Here is a 6328-nt window from a genome sequence, read left to right as displayed (position 1 = left end):
TTTTTCTTGTGGGGGTTTCTTAATCCACTGTTCTAAGGGAATCAGCCATAAATCGCAGTGGCTCTTAAAGGTAACATATCCCATGTCATCGGCCAAATTCAGCCTGATTTATGTGCCAGAGTCATGAAAACCTGGGCGGGTATTTTCACGTTGTTGTATTCCCTACATAAGGTTATTGATATGCCTTTTACTTAAATTTAAAGATAGGAAGGTCTTTCTTCTTTAAATTTTAAATGTTAATTTAAAACGTAAAAACAATGAAAGTTTGATTGACATTAATGCCGAGTGTAGCGTTTTTTGGAAAAGCAAATCCCAGTTTATTTGTGTTTTGTTGTTGTTTTTGTTATTATTATCACTAGCGAAGCCATAACAAAAGCAAATTATCTTTTGTTGGACAATGTTGTTAAGTTTTCCTTTACTTCTTGATGCTCTTCTCTCTATAATTTTTCCTGGTTTCCAGTTTTTGAGGCTACAAAAACACATGGATTTTTGCTTCAAGACACTCTCTTATTTATGTAAAAAATTATGTTAATGAAAAGAGTATTAGAACGGTAATTAAATCAAAGATCATTTAAGAAAAATGGACAGGAAGGAAGGAAGTTGTAAAGGAAGCAAACAACATTAACACAACCCATTCATATTAGATATTTTTGCTATCTGGCAGTTTTAATTGAATTATGGTGAGATAGTAAGTAGTAAATAGATAAATTAATAATTTATTAGAAATTATTAATTATTTATACAAAATGCTATAGTTGTAGTTGTTGTTGTTTCCATTAGAGACCAAATGACGTCAATTGTTTTTTTTATACATTTTTAAAAATGTAGTTTTTTTTGTTGTTGTATTTTTGCTCAAATGTTGTTGTGTTTCTTAGCTAACGGCACATATCGTGCATAACGCTTTTGCGCATGTGCACAGGTTTTTTTTCTTTTTCCAAACACTTGGTGGTTGGTTTGTGTGTATGTTTTTTTCAAATGCTTGCAGCCAAAAACCAGTAATGAGGCAAAAAAATAAAACAATTGTTGTTATACATAAAAATACTTAAAAAATTTAAAAAATAACGATAAATATTCACTTGTGCTCTAAACAATAGTTTTATTATAATAATAATTAACTAACCAAATTAAAATTTATGAAAAAATACCTTCAAATGTTTTTATAATTAATTTAAAACTATTGTGTGTACTAGAAAATTATTAACTACGACGAACTATAGCAAATTGTAAAAGTTCAACGAAGCTTAACGTTTGCTGGTTTTTTTTTTGTAATTTTTCAAAACAAGTGAAAATTTATGAGTTTAAAATTTCACTTGACTTGTAATATTAGCTAAATTTGGTAATAATTTATCTCTTCAATTAGCTTTTTCCACTCTCCCCACTTTATATAAAATAACATTAATTATGGGAAGTAAAAGTTGTAAAAAAAAGCAAAATTAAAAAAAAATTTAATTTGATAAAAAATTTTGTTTCAAATTTAAAAGAAAACAGTTTGCTATTAAAAATGTATAAAGAAAAATATAAAATTAACCCAAAAATTGTTTAAAAAACCAAATTTTGCAACAAATTTTCCCAAATCCAGGATTTTTGCATCCAGCAGCCTCGCATCTGCAATGCCAAGCTTTTGTGGCGCATAAATCAGTTCTAGTTCTGTTCTAGTTCTGTTCTAGTTCTGTTCTAGTTCTGTTCTAGTTCTGTTCTAGTTCTGTTCTAGTTCTGTTCTAGTTCTGTTCTAGTTCTGTTCTAGTTCTGTTCTAGTTCTGTTCTAGTTCTGTTCTAGTTCTGTTCTAGTTCTGTTCTAGTTCTGTTCTAGTTCTGTTCTAGTTCTGTTCTAGTTCTGTTCTAGTTCTGTTCTAGTTCTGTTCTAGTTCTGTTCTAGTTCTGTTCTAGTTCTGTTCTAGTTCTGTTCTAGTTCTGTTCTAGTTCTGTTCTAGTTCTGTTCTAGTTCTGTTCTAGTTCTGTTCTAGTTCTGTTCTAGTTCTGTTCTAGTTCTGTTCTAGTTCTGTTCTAGTTCTGTTCTAGTTCTGTTCTAGTTCTGTTCTAGTTCTGTTCTAGTTCTGTTCTAGTTCTGTTCTAGTTCTATTCTAGTTCTGTTCTAGTTCTGTTCTAGTTCTGTTCTAGTTCTGTTCTAGTTCTGTTCTAGTTCTGTTCTAGTTCTGTTCTAGTTCTGTTCTAGTTCTGTTCTAGTTCTGTTCTAGTTCTAGTTCTGTTCTAGTTCTGTTCTAGTTCTGTTCTAGTTCTGTTCTAGTTCTGTTCTAGTTCTGTTCTAGTTCTGTTCTAGTTCTGTTCTAGTTCTGTTCTAGTTCTGTTCTAGTTCTGTTCTAGTTCTGTTCTAGTTCTGTTCTAGTTCTGTTCTAGTTCTGTTCTATTCTGTACTCAAGTGAAGCGTATCCTAGATAGAGTGTTCTGCTTCGATCGAAATAAATAGCAGTCGGACGGAATTTAAAAAAAAAATTAATTTGATACCAAAATTTGTGTAAAGAAAAATGTGGAATTGTAGAAAAAAATCTAATTTTGCATAAAATATTCTCAAATAGTAACTAAAATACAAATTTTTTAAAAGTTTTTATTAAAACAAAAGAAATTTTAAATAAGAAAACATAAATCCTATACAGATCTGCCTAAATTTTAATTTATATTCTTATTTCCTCTGAGAAAACTTATTTTTTAAAGTTTTTGTGGTTTAAAGAAACTTGGAAGGTTAAATAAAAAATGACAATATATTCTCTAATTTTTCGCTTAAAACTTTTTATTTCTCTAAAAAACTATTAAAAACCAAAAATATTTCATATTTCCTTTTAAAAATCCCATTTTCCCTTTAAAATAAAACAAAAATTTAAAATAACTTTCAAATTTTATTACAAAAATAACGTTTTAATTAACCAACATCCATTTAAGAGCTTTTCTTGACAACAAAAAACCATATGGCATTACTGTTTCACAAACAAAAACTGTTATCTCTCTTTCCCTAACAAAAAACATCATGTTATTACACTTAACATTATCTTATCAACAACAGTATTCTGTTTCACACCCAGTGTAATGTTAACCCTGCTAACATTTGTTTACATTTTTAACAGCTTTCTTGAAAATAACAGAGTTGGCTCCCACTGTTATTTAGCTTTAACATAAACAGTGTTGCTTTTCAATTACTTATACCTTCAATAATATGTGTGTGTTTGCATTGGATCTGTTTTGCTAAAAACTCTTATATTTATATACAAAAGTACGTGACTTGTTTTTGTTATTAAATACCGGTCTCTTGTTTACGGGTTTTCTCTCTTGGTTTTTTTTATTTCTTTATTAATAAAAACCATTTATTGGCATTGAAATCTATTTAGTAAATATTTTTCTTAATTTAATTTTGTTTTTCTGTTGACATTATTAGTCATCGTTAATTAAATTTTTTTCTAGCTATTTTTTTCTCTATAAGAGGGGTTTTTGGTTGGTTATGTGTTTTTTTTTGTTGTTCACTTATTCGTTACATTTGATTTTGTTGTATGTTGTTGTTGTTATAAGCAACAGGGGAGTTGGCTGTTAAGAAATTCTCATTATTTTTTGTTGTTGGTATAGGTATTACTTTGCCATTAGAGCTGCCAGGCTAGGGAATGTATTTTTTTTATTAGACGGGATAATTCAAAATTTTATATACCTACCTAGAATTAAGTAAGAGTGCTAATTCGCATGAGCATACCCTTCACTAAGTATACTTAAAGATAAAGATTGAAAACTATTCTTGTTAAAAAACAATATTGAAAGAAAAAATTAGTTGAACAATTTGGTGAAAAAATTTTTTGCTAAAAACATTTGTTTTAAACAAAAAATTAGTTGAACAAAAAATTTCTTTTAATAAAAAAAATAAAAATTTGGTGCAAAAAAAATATTTTTGCTAAAAAAAAATTGTTTTAAACAAAAATTTTTTTGTGAAAACAAAAATTTGAAATATTTATTTGGTAAAAATAAAAAAGTTTCCATTGTATTGTCATTCATGGTATTTATTTAGTAAAAATAAAAAAGTTTCCATTGTATTGTTTTCAAAAAAAGTTTCCATTATTATGTTAATCACTGTTTATTTGCTTTTCAAAACTGAATTTACGGAATATAGTTTTCAAAAAAGTTGCCATTGTATTTTCACTAAATTTTTGTATTTATTTGGTAAAATAAAAAAGTTTCCATTGTATTGTTATTCACTGTTTATATTTATTTTTACATATTTTTGAAAACTGAAATTAAGGAATATAGTTTTCAAAAAAAGTTTCCATTATATTGCCAATCACTGTATATATTTATCTGGAAACAGTTAAACAATTCTCTTTTATGAAAGAAAATTGAATTTGAATGATTTTTTATCAAAATGTATTTAGTAATTCAAGCTCAATAATCATTTTTACTGGAATTCAAGTTGAAAGCAAGTGTAATTCAAGCCAAATGTTTGAAAAATATTTAATTCTTTCAAACATTTTTCAAGTTTAAAACAAAATATTCAAGTGCTTGAATTTTTGGGGCTTTGCTGGTGATTGGGATAAGTTGATCGATAAAGTTTTATCGATTTATTTTCAAATATCTATTATTTTAAGCTGGCCAAAAGAAGTTCGTTCGATATAGTTTAAATTATAGTTTCTTTCAAACATTTATTGTTTATTTTATTATTAACAATCTTTGCAAAACGTTAATTTGTCCCTGATTTCTTTATAGGTTAATAGCTTTTATTTTTGCAATAACTTTTCAATATGTATTAAAACAATCAATCTATGTAAAATGCTTTTAGTCATTACCCCCCCTTTTTAAAACATCGTTTAATACTATGTTGCAATCTTTTTTTTAAAATAAATGAGGGTAACCATGCCTGGATTGCATGTTGATTTTCTTGTTTTTTTATCTTTTCTTCAATTTTCAATTCGTCTTGCCTGCTTTACAGGGCTCACTCACGTGAGAGAGTAAATATGTATGGTTGTTGCTGCTGCTGTTGTTGTTAAAGTTGTTTTGCTTTTTGTTGTATTGTTGAACTCTATTAAATATTTACAGACGATGTTAGTTAGTTCGTTTCTACATTTCGTAGCAAGTCGTTGTCTGTTAACGGGGAGTTTCATAGTTTTACACGTTTATCACGAGTGTGTGTAAAATTTTCGGTTTTCTTTTTTTCTTGTGTGTTGTTGGGTTCATGTGTGTGTGTGTTCAATTAGAGTGTGATTTTTTTTTCTTAATGTAATTTAGCTGTACTTACACGATCAGTGCTTAGTAATGATTTCTTTACTATGGCTTTTTTTTGGTTAATTAATCATTATTAAGATAAAAAGTTGAATACACTTGAAAATAAAACTGTGTCAATAAAAAATTTATAACAAATAAATGTTGTTAAATATCTAAAACTAGGTGTTGTGAAGAGAAAAAATAAACAAATTTTAAATTAACATAATTAAACTATTCAAGTGTTTTTTTTTAACAAAATTTTAAATTATTTGCATTTTAATGCTAGCTAATGTTGCAAAGGCTTTATAAGGTTTTGTTTAATTATAAATATTGCACTAAATTGTTGGTTTAATATTTTTTTGTTGGTATTTTAAAAGTGAGATATTAATTACTGTGTAGTCTAGAAAGAGAGAGCTGATCATATGCTGCGTATTTAGTCTAGCCTAAGACGGGTTTATGGAAAATTTAGTACGATTGTGTGTGTGTTTTTATGGTTAAACTTGCTGTGACGCGTCAAATTATAAATAAACTTTATACAAAAAAAATTCATATAAATTCAATTTATGCATACTGCAATAAACAAGATTTCTTTATAATTATTTGTTTATTTATATTGAAATCTACGCCATTCAGCTTAGTACTACCTATTGAATGAATGGCCTTTGGTAGCAGATTTAATTAAAAATCTTATGAATAACATCAACCTACATGTAAAATATAAACAATAATTTATGAATTTTAGAGGCGCCTTGTGTATTATTGGGTCAATTACTTACCCACTTTGAAAACTAGTTCAAAATGTCTTAAATGATACTAAAGAATTGTTAAGTTTTTAGAGAAATTTTCTTTTATTTAAACAGTGTTCATACAAATGTATGCAATCCTTTGAAATAAAAGCAAAAATAAACCACAAAACATAATAAATAAAAAGAAAAAGAAACAGATAAGCCAGATAATGTTTTTTAATTTGAAATAAAAGTACCCAGCAGAGCTGTAAAATTTAGTAGTTAAGCAAATTTGGAAATTAAAAAAACAACAATTACTTATACTTGTTTATTTAACTAGGTACATAGACCCCCATTTTTTTTTAAATGTCTTGTTCATTTTTAACTTAAAGTTTTATTGACAGTTTTTAGAGAAA

The sequence above is a fragment of the Calliphora vicina genome, chromosome 4, assembly GCF_958450345.1.
Source record: "Calliphora vicina chromosome 4, idCalVici1.1, whole genome shotgun sequence".
Lineage (NCBI taxonomy): Eukaryota > Metazoa > Arthropoda > Insecta > Diptera > Calliphoridae > Calliphora > Calliphora vicina.
The sequence above is the reverse complement of the archived record's forward strand: the minus strand, read 5'-3'. Positions refer to the sequence as shown.